General features: G+C 38.5%; 1 protein-coding gene across 2 annotated transcripts in view; it reads left to right on the forward strand.

The window, feature by feature from the left end:
• The window catches only part of LOC309633059 (phospholipid-transporting ATPase FetA-like), a 115,408-nt gene that overhangs the window by 29,755 nt on the left and 70,728 nt on the right, over positions 1-14,925 (forward strand). The window lies entirely within an intron of this gene.

The raw sequence follows: 14,925 nt of genomic DNA on the forward strand, positions 1-14,925 counted from the left end.
AATGTATCAAATTATATCCATAAAGTTTTTCATAACTAGATACAATTATTCATAAGTAATAAATTTTTAATTAGTATGACATATCTTTGATTAAAAAGGTTATGTGATTATCAAGGGAAAAAATGATTTGAATCGGTTTTTACCAAGACTTTCACTGCTACTGTCAGACAAATGCCACTTTCCCCATTAAGCTTTTCTTGACTTCTCTACTTACAATAACTCCTCCCTCAGAACCATTTTGGCGTTTTGTTTACTATCCCCTCCCCCATTTTTATCATTTTTGCATTATATCTGTTTGTATCATTAGATCTAATTATCTTCCCCATTCACACTCTTAATCATTTATGTATTTCACTATAACATGTACATGATTGGTTCTTTTTTTGCCCCCAGCTTTATTGAGATATAATTGACGTTTAACACTGTATAAGTTTAAGGTGTACAGTGTGATTATTTGATATACACATATAAATTGCATATAAATTTGATTTGTTTGAATTATGAAATTTTATGTATTCAGCCTATGGTTAATTGCCTTTAAGAGCCTTCTCTTTGTAAACTACATTTTGTTTGGATCCTACCCATTTCCCTCTCTGTTCCATTGTCTTTTTCATCTTTCACCTGAAGTTTGTAGGAAGTAAATGGTGACTGAGAGGTCAGTTGTTCCTCCACCTTCATCTCTAAGATCTTGGAAATAAGGGAAATTAGATTTACGACTGAGAATTAAATGGTAACATCAACACAAATCAAGGCAAAGCTACCCAAAAATCACCCATAAAAGTCCGGCTGGACAGATTAAGAGTTGACTAAATATATTTGTCTAAAGAATATTCATAGAAGTGCTATTAGTTAACAAAGACAGCATAGAAACAGGAGAGTGAGAAGCATACTTTGGTTGTGCCTATGCAAGTACTGTCCAAGGGAGAGATTGTAGCCCACAAACTTGAACATTCCTCTCTCTGCATTGTGGCCTGATGTTATTAAATGTTTAAAACACACAATTTAATTTCCCTACCTCTAATTCCATGTTGATCAAGCAACCTTCTGATTATGATTGGTTTCTCATATATGTGTTTTTCCAAGGAGAAAATGTCTGAATGTGCCAAAGTAAATATTATAGTCACTGTGGCAGTTAACCTATTTCATTGCAAATAATCATCTGCCATTCTGGTTTTATATTAGCCTCTAAAACCTTATTAATGTTAATGTGAATTATGGATTCAGTCTCAATGAGCAGCCAAAACCAAGTTCCTGAGTCTAAAAACTGAAGTCCAGCTCCTGGACTTTAGTAAATTCACCAAGATAAATCCCACTTTGTTGATTTTTACCTCATATATAAAAACTGTCAAACGTAATGCCTTCTCCCCATCCCCATTACAAATGCCTTAACTCATCTATTCATTATTTTTCCTCTGGATTACAAATAGTAGCGTCTTATCTCATTTCCTGGCCATCAGTCAAGCTAGGCTCCATTCTGATGCTGTATCTTACTGAATCACAAGTCTGATCATGTTAACTCACCTTTTAAAGTATTCAGTGGCATTCTGCAGTGTACTTCACTCCATGCCATTTCATATGTTGTTCCTCACCCCTGCCTGGAAAACTCTGTCTAGCATGTTCACTAAGCTAACTTATATTTATGCTTGAAAACTCAGCTCAGGATGTGCTCCAAGAAACATTACCAGATCCGTACAATCTGTTTTAGATGTTCCGCTTTTGCACATCCACACACACTGTCCTTACCTCTGTCATACTACCCACCATACTATATAGCAATTTTTTCTTGTATGTCTCCCCTACTATCACTTCAAGGCAGTAATAGGGATAGTGTCTGATCCTTTTCTGCATTCCCTAGCCCTAGTGTAATACTTGACACATTTGCTAAAAGAATTAGTGAACCTCTCTATAACCTTATTCACTTCATTTAAACTTCAACAAGTTTCTGTGGTCTCCTTTCATTTCCCCCAATCTGTATTTTCTTTCTGATCTTTGACCATTCATCCCTAGCCACTTTTGTTCCCACTTTGAACTTGTCATGCTCTTCCTCTGCTTCTTCAGAGCCTTATGGCCAACCAACCATCATGTGTGTTTATGTACGTGCATGCATCCATTCATGAATGAGATTGTCAGGTGTCACTAAATTTGTGAATATCATTGTAGTGTGTAATTCTTCCCATAGAATAAAATATAATTGAATAAAAATAAATTAATATAAAATAAAATATAACTGAAAAGGTAAGTAACCTCTGGGTCTTAAATGAAAATTACTACATAAATGATAGCTAATAGACACATACAAAAAGATTAGCCTCTTTGAGATGCAAATTCTAGGCAGTCAGCTAGGCTCACCCACTGTCTTACTGAGTACTGCACACTAACTTCACAGAGCACCCAATTCAGATTTATGCTTCCATAAAATCACTCTACAGTGTGAGCTTTCAAGGTTGCTCATGAAAGCTGACTTTACACAACTATTAAACCTGAGAATACCAGGTTTACAGAACTACATTTATATGCTAGGCTTGATGATGTATTAAAGCAAATATAAATTGGGGTTTTTTGCCCTCAGAAAGTATACAAGTGTTTCCTTTTATTCAAAAAACTCATGAAATTATACCTTCTCTAGGAAACCCTGACTGGAAAAGGTAGTGAATGAGTGCTTTCTTTACAGATACATTTTAAAATTATTTATTCAAGTTCAAAAAAGTTCCATTGGTTGTGATTACATTGAATTTGTGGCTTAATCTGGTGGACAGTTTATTTTTGCAATGTTGAGTCTCCCTATTCAGGAACATCATATTTCTCTGTTAATTCAGGTCTTCTTCTGTGGCCATCTGTAAAACTTTGTGGCTTTTTGTATAGATCTATACATTTATTGTTAGGCATATTTCTAGATGTTTTAAATCTTGTTGCTATTTAAATGGCACTTTTTCCATTTTTTTTTCCAACTGCTTTTTATAAGTATCTAGAAAGGCTGTTTAGTTGTAAATTTATTTTGTAACTAGGCACCTTACTGAAATCTTGTTATTTCTAATAACAAGAATGATTCCAAGACTGGAAGGGGCAGTAGAAATTATCTTGTCCAAACTTCTCATGTATAGATGAGAAGACTGAGACTCAGAGTAGTCTTAACAGGGTTGAATTAAAATCTTAGATCTCCTGAGCCTCTAATCATTGTGTTTTACAAAATACCATATTGTTGTGAAGAAGTGAGAGAGTGAGACTGAGACAACAAACTGCCAAGGTCGGGCCTCTCAAATCTATATCCTGATGTAGTCATCACCAATCCAGGGTTTACAAATTTGGTTCAATTTACAGCTTGTCCTAGGAGTGACCAGGTCCCAGGGGATCAGTTCACTCTTTTCTTTCTGGAAAGAAGAATTTATCAACAAAACAGCTAATTTAGAAGTTTTACCATGGGAAGTCTTGTAATGTTCAGGGCATTGCCTTCTAGCGGTCACCTCTACCCAGGAAACCAAATTCGAGATCCCAGAATTACAACAAAGAGAACTGGATGTAGCTGTGTGGTATTTACATTAAGATATGGTATTCTGATAGTGTGATAGTCTGTTCTGTTCTAGTGATATTTCTTTCCAAGTAACTCTGATAGGCATTATAATCAGAGAAACTTTTCCCCAGGCAGTGGTTGAAATAGTGATAAATGTTTCAGTCTTTTCTGTTCTAAAAACGGTCACTTCTTCACTCTCTCATGACCAGCATGTTGGTTTTAATAAGGAGAGCTTCTCTTAGATTAGTTCTATTTTAACTTCATGCCTCCCTTTCTAGAGAGGCACCTAAGCCCCATGCTGAGATTTATTTAGGCTGTACTTTAATCTTATCAGCACATTTTTAAATCATCTCTTAAGCAGATTACTTCAGAGAATATTTCCATAGATGGTTAAACATTCATGAATGTTGAATTCTTGTTAACTTTCTTTCAAGGGCATGGGTGAGCATGTTTAAAATCTGATTCGCAAATTCTGCTACATATGTCTTTCTGGATCCTGTAGTTTCCTTATCAAGCACCACACAGCTTCCTGAGATCAACGGTACAACTGACCACTAAACATACCCCAGAAGAAGTCCATCAGAAGTTACTGAAATTCAGGGTTGTCAGGATTCTCTGTTAATTAGAGCTGCTGAGGAAACCTGTAAGAATAAACAATTGTGCCCACCTGCTCAATCTGTTGTTAGAACTGCAATGAGCAGAACTGTTACTCTTGCTTTAGACAACATTTGTCTGGGTAGGCCCAACCAGTTCGGCTAGAACATGATTTGGATTTGTTGGACTGGAATTGAAATATGTAGAGTAAGGTTATTGTAAATCTCTGAGAGAGAAAATAGAGAATTGAAATCCCTAAAAGGGTTTGAGGTTGAATAAGATTGGAGTGGAGTGCATTTAAGAATCAGGGCAAGGGGCTTCCCTGGTGGCGCAGTGGATAAGAGTCTGCCTGCCAATGCAGGGGACACGGGTTCAATCCCTGGTCTGGATTGATCCCACATGCTGTGGAACAACTAAGCCCTGTGCGCCACAACTACTGAGCCTGCGCTCTAGAGCCCACGAGCCACAACTACTGAAGCCCACGTGCCTAGAGCCCTTGCTCCACAGCAAGAGAAGCCACCGCAATGAGAAGCCCGCGCACCGCAATGAAGAGTAGCCCCCACTCGCCGCAACTAGAGAAGGCCCGCGCGCAGCAAGGAAGACCCAACACAGCCAAAAATAAATAAATAAAATTAAAAAAAAAAAAAAAAAGAATCAGGGCAAGACAGGGAGATGAGCTCAGTGCTTTGTCTCCACCTAGAGAGGTGGGATACAGAGGGTGGGAAGGAGGCGCAAGAGGGAGGAGATATGGGGATATATGTATATGTATACCTGATTCACTTTGTTATAAAGCAGAAACTAACACACCACTGTAAAGCAATTATACTCCAATAAAGATGTTAAAAAAAAAAAAAAAGAATCAGGGCAAGCAGCAAAGCTAAGATGGCCGAGATCTGTGCTGAAAAACAAGTAAGGTGCTCGTAATTTGTTTTATTGGTTGCTGCTCAGGTAGTAGGTGGATCAGCCAGATTTCAGGGCTCAGGACCCTGGGGCACAGCACCCAGTACATTTGACCACATTACCACGTGATGGAAGGTGATGATGAGTGAAGGGTAATATATAAGGTAGCACACTCAAGGGCTGGATGCTTGTTCATGTCAGTGCTCACCAACTGGGAAAAGATAAAGGTAGAATTTAGGCAGGCCCTACTGTTGGTGCTTGCTTGCCTTCAGGGCTTATAGAAGTCAGGAGAAATTTAATGAATAAAGGAATTCATAAATAGAACTGTCTGAAAATGTAGAGGCTGTCTTGAGAGACAGTGATTTCTTCTTCACTGGAAGTATTTAAGCAAGGTGGCCAGGGTTGCTGAACACAGGGAATGACTGCTCTGGGTGGGAGGATGGACCAGATATCTCCCAGTGCTTTTCCAATTGTGAAATTCTGTAATTTTCAGAATCAGAGTGACCCTGGGAGGCCATGCAATATCCAGGATGGCTCCCAGCCCAGACATTCCTGGTGGGAGTGGAAGGCAATGTGATTCTTTTCACTTGGGTTTAGTTTAATTTAGTTGAGTCTGATCCCTCTGTAACTCTCCTTAGACCCAATAAAACCCCATATGATGTGAGAAAACCACTTGACAACTGTAGTTGGCACTGTGATCCAGGGATGTTCCCAGTTTAGTCTCAAAGCCATTTCCTGGGGACAGATGGGGACTGGGAACCTCATACTGGAGTGACTTAAATTCCCACAGTTTGTTGACCTGGTAGCATTAGAAATGTTCTGCCTTCTGCTGTGAAGTAGAGTAATGGAGCATAGACCAGCAGCAGAGAAGTGACATGTGGGGCCCGAAAATCCCTCATGGTTTAGATTTGGCGTTATGTTAGTCACAGACGCTCCCACTTTTTGGCTGCCATATTTGTATCTAACGAAGTAGGGCAGCTAAGGGAAATGTGTCTTTGGATTGGTTTTAACGGCGAGATGTACAGATCCTGGAACTGACTTTAAACATCACCAGATAAAATGTTTGTATTCTTTATGGCAATTGTCTTGATGAAGTTACCAGCAGGAGACATCTTGTAACATGTATTTTTTCAGAAAGGTTTTCCATGGTCTGATATTCTTAATGAACTCACCTGTTGCTGGTCTTTATTCATTTTTAAGTTCAAAAAAAATTTTTTTAACTGATCTCCTACTTAGAAGCCAGGCCCTGTGCTAGGGCTTTAGAGGATACAGAAATTAATCAGGCATTTTCACACTTACCAATCTGATAGAGGAGATGAAATTCAAAAAGATAATTATATACAATGGAGAAAAGACAGCCTCTTCAATAAGTGGTGCTGGGAAAACTGGACAGCTACATGTAAAAGAATGAAATTAGAACACTCCCTAACACCATACACAAAAATAAACTCAAAATGGATTAAAGACCTAAATGTAAGGCCAGACACTATCAAACTCTTAGAGGAAAACATAGGCAGAACACTCCATGACATAAATCACAGCAAGATTCTTTTTGACCCACCTCCTAGAGAAATGGAAATAAAAACAAAAATAAACAAATGGGACCTAATGAAACTTAAAAGCTTTTGCACAGCAAAGGAAACCATAAACAAGACGAAAAGACAACCCTCAGAATGGGAGAAAATATTTGCAAATGAAGCAAATGACAAAGGATTAACCTCCAAAACTTACAAGCAGCTCATGCAACTCAGTATCAAAAAAACAAACAACCCAATCCAAAAATGGGTGAAGACCTAAATAGACATTTCTCCAAAGAAGATATACAGATTGCCAACAAACACATGAAAGGATGCTCAACACCACTAATCATTAGAGAAATGCAAATCAAAACTACAATGAGGTATCACCTCACACCAGGCAGAATGGCCATCATCAAAAAATCTACAAACAATAAATGCTGGAGAGGGTGTGGAGAAAAGGGAACCCTCTTGCACTGTTGGTGGGAATGTAAATTGATACAGCCACTACGGAGAACAGTATGGAGGTTCCTTAAAAAACTAAAAATAGAACTACCATATGACCCAGCAATCCCACTACTGGGCATATACCCTGAGAAAACCATAATTCAAAAAGAGTCATGTACCACAATATTCATTGCAGCTCTATTCACAACAGCCAGGACATGGAAGCAACCTAAGTGTCCATCGACAGATGAATGGATAAAGAAGATGTGGCACATATGTACAATGGAATATTACTCAGCCATAAAAAGAAACGAAATTGAGTTATTTGTAGTGAGCTGGATGGACCTAGAGTCTGTCATACAGAGTGAAGTAAGTCAGAAAGAGAAAAACAAATACCATATGCTAACACATATATATGGAATCTAAAAAATATTTTAAATTAAAAAATTTAAAAATGGTTATGAAGAACCCAGGGGCAGGACAGGAATAAAGATGCAGATGTAGAGAATGGACTTGAGGACACGGGGAGAGGGAAGGGTAAGCTGGGACGAAGTGAGAGAGTGGCATGGACTTATAAATACTACCAAATGTAAAATAGATAGCTAGTTGGAAGCAGCCACATAGCACAGGGAGATCAGCTCGGTGCTTTGTGACCACCTAGACAGGTGGGATAGGGAGGGTGGGAGGGAGACACAAGAGGGAGGAGATATGTGGGTATATGTATATGTATAGCTGATTCACTTTGTTATAAAGCAGAAACTAACACACCATTGTAAAGCAGTTATACTCCAATAAAGATGTTTAAAAAAAAAAGATGATTATAACACAAGAAAAACTATTAGTTTTAGGAAAATAATATCAACCAAATGGTATGGGAGTTGGGATGGGGGAAAGATTATTTCTAGATTGGGGGAGCAGAGAAACTTCATTGAGAAGTTCATGGGATTTGAGCAGGCCTTTGTAAAATAACTTTTGAAAGATTGTGACTGATACAGAGCAGGGCATTACCCTTGGGAGGAACAGTGTGAGCAATGGCATAGATGCAGGAAAGCATGGGTCATATAGAGGGAAAAGTACATAGCCAGTTTGAATAAAGGTAAATAGTGGAAGAGAAAGATGAGAGAACAGTTCAATTTAGAGCATCTTGAATGTGTGGCTGATACTATATCTGAACTTCATTCAGTAACCCATGGGAAGCCATCGAAGGTTTTTGAGCTGCTAAGAAGTCATGATCAGTGTTCTGCTCTAGGGCAGCAGTGGATAGTTTATAAAAGTTGGAAGCAAATAACAGGATATTGAATCCAGGAGGAAGGTATAAAGAATCTGATGATATTAGTGGGATTAGAAAGGAGGTAGTAGCTTCAAGAGACCCTCAAATGTAATATATAGAACCTGAGAGGTGATCAGAGAAGGAATAGATGGTAACTCTTAAATTTTATGAACGAGTTACAGAATAATAAGGCAGAGGATCAGATATGCTTAAAATCAGGGAAGGTAAGAAATGTCATTTTGGAACATGTTTATCTTGAGATGAGAGTGAGCACCTAAGAGGAAATGTCCAACAGTTTTAAGTTTGGGACTAGAGATAGTTTTAGGAGCCAGGGCTAGAGCTGCAATGAGAGGATATATCATAACTCAGGGAAAGCACACACAGAAAACAGGGATAAGAACAATGCCGTGGGGGAAGAGCACCTATTATGTGCAAGGCATTGTAAAAAAAAAAAAAAGCTTGATATACTTTATTTTATATAATCCTTGCAACCAAGGTGAAGTGATTATCTTCATGTGAGAGATAAGGAGAAGTTCAGAGTGATTATCTCATTAGACCAAGGTCATACATTTGACAGTGTTGGTTGGCTCCAGGGTTTAGAGTTAGGTCAGTGGAAATTTACTACATCACACTGCAGAGCTGTCAAAGAGGCAGGAGGAGGAAAACCAGGAGAATTAATTGTCATGAAAACAAGGGAGGAGAAGACTAAGTGTCTTAATGAACTATGGGGTGACTGTGGGAATAGAAAAGATGGAGGTGAGGAGGTGAAATATCTTCAGTGGTTCCCAGAAGTTCCAGCTCTTGTTGAGAATTTGTGCCAAGACCACATAGATGCCAGTCTTAGGTACATTGAGAGAGGCTGTTTAAGGACTTTGAACTGCACCTGGCCTGGCTGGAGGTTGAGTTACAACTACAAATGTACATTTTAACTTGCTCAAATAAGCACTTACCCCAGAAGCACCAGCTGATCTTCCAACTTTGTTTTTAGCAGGAGAAACTACTTTTTCAATTTAGAATATAGGAAAATCCCAGATAAAATCAGAGTTATTCAAGTTGAAGGAGAGGGAGTACCTTTTCCTCCTCCTTGCTCCCCTCTACCCTTAATCCACTTCAGAAGAGTGTTCTGAAACCTCCTTGCTGTACATAATAGTATTTGAAAAAACCCTGCTTTGCATTAAATTTGGGGGGGGGGGGTGACAAAGGGAAGTGACAGGTATTGCCCTTTATTATAGATGAGAAAAGCTAGAGAACTGAAGGAAAGAGTCATTTTTTTTAGGTACAAATAATTTAGGAATCCAGCTGAGAACAGAACAGGAGTTTTCAAACTCCCCAACAGTCAGCACTCTTTCTATTATCTCACTCTTGTCCCCAGTTTTAAAACAAATAAAATTTGTTTAAAAAAGAACATAGTACTTGATATCTAAGATTCCATTCAACAGATATTTGTTAACTACATATACGTGCAAAACAGTTAAGACCCGCTTAATAAACACTGACTCATTTTTATAGACTAAAAGAAAGGGAAAATAAACTATCCCAAAGCATCAGTATTATACTACCTAATAAGGAGCTTTCTCTGTGAGACTGCAAAATTACAAGCGCCAGAAGGAGATTGTGTGGACTCCAATATTTGTTCAGACCCAATTTAAAGCTCTAGGCAGAAAATAGGGGTTTTGTAGCACACAGTAGCTTTACACAGCCTGCCTTATAGGCTGAGCAGGTAACTCCTGGGGAAGACCATGAGTTTGAAAATGAAAACAGTGGCTAAGAAACTATAGTGTTTTGCAGGTTTTTTTCTACTCCATTTTGTGTTTGAGGTTTGTTTTATATTCATCTTCAGCTATTTGCTTTAAACCACTTGAAACCAAATCCAAGTTAATTGAAAGGTTATGAGGGGTCCATGAACCACCTTTGGAAGAAGCAGTTTGCAAACAAGGGTTTTGAAACTCTCTTCATTTTCCCTATCTAGAGGAAACAGAATTTCAAAATCTACAAAAAAAGAATTTGGCAAGTTCCCAGAAGCCGGGAATCAGACGTAGGAAGCTGAAGGAGATCTAGTCATCTAAATGGCTTCATAGACTAGTAGATGTTTCAACGTCTTCCTACCCCTCCCAGAGTTTTAAAGTTACTAAGTTTAGAAGATCTGTGTTTTCCAGTCAGAAAGAATTTATGGTTGAAATAAGGAGGGGATAAGGCAGGAACTGTAACTGAGAAGACAGGTGTAGTGTGGAGTACTGGCAGTTCTCAGGCTGTGCCATTTAAAAGCATTTCAGGGTAAGGCTTGCTTTTTATTTTATTTTTATTTATTTATTTGTTTAGTATATGTGCTTCTGTTGCATTTTTTTTTAAAAGAAAAAATTAAAAAGAAAACTTTTGTTACCTTTGCTGAGATTCATGGGGCGGGAATTGGGATGGGGGAACATTGATGTCTGGAGTAACTCTGGGAATTTGTGCATTGGATATAATAGCTAACGCAGAGAAACCTTAATGGAGTAGACTGGAAGCTTCCATGATTTTACACAACTGTTTTGGGGAAAATGTAGTTCTTATTTTAGTCAAGGGATGATGGGCACATCTGCTTCTATGTGAGAGTCCTTTCCTCAGATTCCCAAAAGCATTCAAGTCAACCAGGGGTATGTTCCTTTGTTGGTAAAGAACTCTACTCTCTGGAAGACCGATTTGTTCATTGAAAGCCAATAATGACTTGCGTGCATGCAGTCTATGATATTCTAGTACTAAGAGTCATTGGCTATTCTTGTATCACAAATATGCCATTGCTAGACTGCATTGTGTGTTAGTTTATGTAGTTTTCAGACTGAGCTAAATATATAAAGACTTTCTCTAATACTTTATACTTAGTAAATTTGCCAGTTTTTTGTATATAAGAAGTGTGGGAAGGGTACAGGACGCTGGCAGCACAGAATCACAGCTGTGGCTTGGGGGAACTTGAGGTTGGTTTGCAATGTGATACCAATCGGAACTCTATAGGCTGAAATATCAGTAGACCAGTATTCCACCCTCAACCCCAAGTTTTAGTAAGGTCATTCTTGTTTCTATGTTATGTGACTCAGTTCAAGGTCTAGGCAGCTTGGAGATTATCAGCTCAAGGTGGGACCTCTTATTTCTACCTTTAGATTCTCATGTCTAAGAGCTTTAGTTTCTGTAACCATGTCTTATAGGGGCTGGTGTTATTTCTTGACTTCTCCTTGATGACTCATTTATGACTCTAGTGTTTTTCAATCTTCTTTTTAAAATGTTATGATCCTCCCCCCAAATTTTTAGTAATTACAGAGGGAAAAATAGTAAGTTTACAGTGGAGAGTTCTGGCAGACACCATCTTAGCCAAGCGTTCTAGGTTCACATCACTAGGAGTACATATGACAGCATGTATCCCCTGATATGATGCAATGAGAAGGGCATATCAAACTCAAGTTGAGGCACCTTCTACAAAACAACTGGCCAATACCCTTCAAAACTCTCAAGATTATGAAAAACAAGGAAAGAATGAGGAACAGTCACATATTGAAGGAGACGTACAACTAAATGTAATGTGGGATCCTGGATTAGATCCTGGAACAACAACAAAAAAGGACATTAGTGGAAAGAATTGGTAAAAAATAAATATTTTCTGTACGTTAGTTAATAGTATTATACCAAGGTTAATTTCTTAGTTTGTTAATTGTTTAATCATTATGTAAGATATTAACATAAGAAGGTGGGTGGAGAGTGTATGGAAATTATACTATTTTTGCAACTCTTCTGTAAGTTTAAAATTATCTCAAAATAAAAAAAGTTTTTTCATGTAGTAATCTGAATTGGACCAACTCTTTTAGTAAGTGTTAATTAAAAATTACTCTCAGGACTTCCCTGGTGGCGCAGTGGTTGAGAATCCGCCTGCCAATGCAGGAGACACGGGTTTGAGCCCTGGCCTAGGAGGATCCTACATGCCGTGGAGCGACTGGGCCTGTGTGCCACGACTGCTGAGCCTGTGCTCTGGAGCCCGTGAGCCACAACTACTGAGCCCGCGTGCTGCAACTGCTGAGGCCCGTGCGCCTAGAGCCCATGCTCTGCAAGCCCCCGCTTGCCGCAACTAGAGGAGGCCCGTGCACAGCAACAAAGACCCAACGCAGCCAATAAATTAATAAATAAATAAATTTATATATTAAAAAAAATTACTCTCTGAGGACTTCCCTGGTGGTGCAGTGGTTAAGAATCCGCCTGCCAATGCAGGAGACACGGGTTCAATCTCTGGTCCGGGAGGATCACACATGCCGCGGAGCAACTAAGCCTGTGTGTCACAACTACTGAAGCCCGCATGCCTAGAGCCCGTGCTCCGCAACAAGAGAAGCCACCACAATGAGAAGCCCGCGCACCGCAACGAAGAGTAGCCCCCGCTAAATGAAAGTAGAGAAAGCCCACGCACAGCAACGAAGACCCAACGCAGCTGAAAAAAATAAAATAAAATTATAAAAAAAAATAAAAATAAAAATTACTCTCCAGAGTAATTATTCTTCCTCATAGGAAGAGTATTTCCTATCTGGTATGTTCACTTTAATTTTTTAGTTCTTTTGTTATTATCATATATTGAATAGATATAAAGTTTATCACAAATGTGTAAGTTGTAAAGAGTAACACCATGAGCACAAATGTAGCTTGAAGCACTCCGTATGCTTCTTCCATCCCATCCCCTTCCCTCTGCCTAACCTCTACCCTGAATTTGGTATTCTTCATTCCCTTGTTTCTCTTTATAGGTTTACCTTGAAAGTATTTATCCCTGATGATATAGTTTTACATGATTTTTAACTTTACATAAGTGGAATAATATTTTATGTATTCTTTTGCAATTTGTTTTTTCCCTAAGTATTATATTCCTGAGATTTAACAATGTTAATATGTGTAACTTAGCTCACTCATTTTCACTACTATGTAGCTTTCCATTTTATGAACATACCACAAGTTACTTCTCTATTCTATCATTAATAGCCATTTGGTTGGTTTCCCAGTTTTGCTGTTATGAGCAGTGCTATTGCACACATCTTCGTATGTGACATATTATGACAGTTTCCCTAGGGTATATAAGTAAGATGGACTAGCTGGGTTATAGGGTAAATGCTCCAGCAACTTTATTAGATACGGCCAAATGGTTTTCCAGAGTGGTTTGTCCAATTTTTAATACCACCAACAGTATGTAATTGTTCCAGTGGTTCCACTTTCTCTCTAACACAATATTATTAGACTTAAATTTTTTTTTACTAATCTGGTGGGTGTGTATATTAAAATTTTAAAACATTGCCATTTGTTGATTGACTACTTTGTGTCAAGTACTGTGGCAGACGTTTTCATACATTATTTAATTTAATCCTCTCACAGCTCTTCTTAGCTCCCTAATGGAAACTAATGTTGTACTTAGTTTGTAATACATAATTACCTCTAAACCTCTTTCTGGCAAATTTATTCCTATCAGATCTTTCTCCATCTTGTATCTGCTAAATTTATTTTCTGTTTCTTAAAAAAAAAAATTATTCTCACTTTAGAAGAAATTTAAGGCATGAAGTGGTTAATAACTTGCCCCAAGTCACATTGTTGTTAATTAGTAGCAAACTTTGAAATGAAACCCAGTTCTCTAGCTCCTAATCCTTTTTTTTTCCCTCCATCTCTTCCCTTTTCCCTCCCACATCGCATTTCTTCTTCCCTTCCCTCACATTCTCCTACTCCTCCCCTGAGTTTAACAGCTGAAATGTGTTTTCCAGTTGGCGGCAATGTAATGTGATGTGCGTGTAGAGAGCATCACAAGCTTGGGTGAGTGCCTGGTTCCAGCTAAATAGTCATTACTCAGGTCCCTGGCTGGCCATTAAGTGTCACAACCATTTCAAATTCCAAGCTGTGCTGCTTGTGTGCATTTGGCCAGGCTACCCTCTCAAAGCTGTCGATGGCCCTGCAGGGGTTGGAGAGAATCCAGAACTTCAGGACCTCCCATCCTTGGCTCTCCTTTCTCAGCAGTAGGAACCCCAAGCCTACTGTGGGGGTCCCTGAGAATTCTCAGGCAACTGAGGGTAGGACTGGGTGCCTAGAGAGTGGTGCTATTAGAACTGCTCACGTTCGTTAGGAACACACAGATTCTGTTGACAGAAGAAACAGACCTTAGGTTGGGGTACAAAACTTGCAGCACAAGTGAATTTTTTCTGCCTATACAATATTTAATTTTACTTTTTAAAAAATTTGGATGCTTTTATAGGAAGCATGCACTCACCAGTTGGTCACAATACCCAGCACTTCATTTCTTGTTGTTTTACACCTAACTGCTATTAACTCCCTGGCTCCTCAAGTTATTTGATGCAACTCTGCCTAAATTATTGAAATATGAATTGTATCCTTAATGAGGTCACTTGGGACTCACTGAGGGCAGAACTGGAAGATGCATTCTCATTCCAAAGTGATCACAGTTGCCCAGGTAATTTTTTTTTCTGACAGCCAAACATCTCTTGGCTGTAAATACTCTTTTACTTAGACTTAACACTCCCCCCAAAATTATGGATTTTTGTCCCATCTAATCTTGTTTGGGATAATTAAGATGAAAATACATGTAATATTTTCTAGTCTTGGCTTATGTACACTTAGTGACTTAGGAGACCTGAAAGAAATTAATTAATTAAAATAAACATACTTTATTGGCCTTTTTTGAATTGGGT

The sequence above is a fragment of the Balaenoptera borealis genome, assembly GCF_965194805.1.
Source record: "Balaenoptera borealis genome assembly, chromosome: 8".
In the NCBI taxonomy this organism is placed as follows: domain Eukaryota; kingdom Metazoa; phylum Chordata; class Mammalia; order Artiodactyla; family Balaenopteridae; genus Balaenoptera; species Balaenoptera borealis.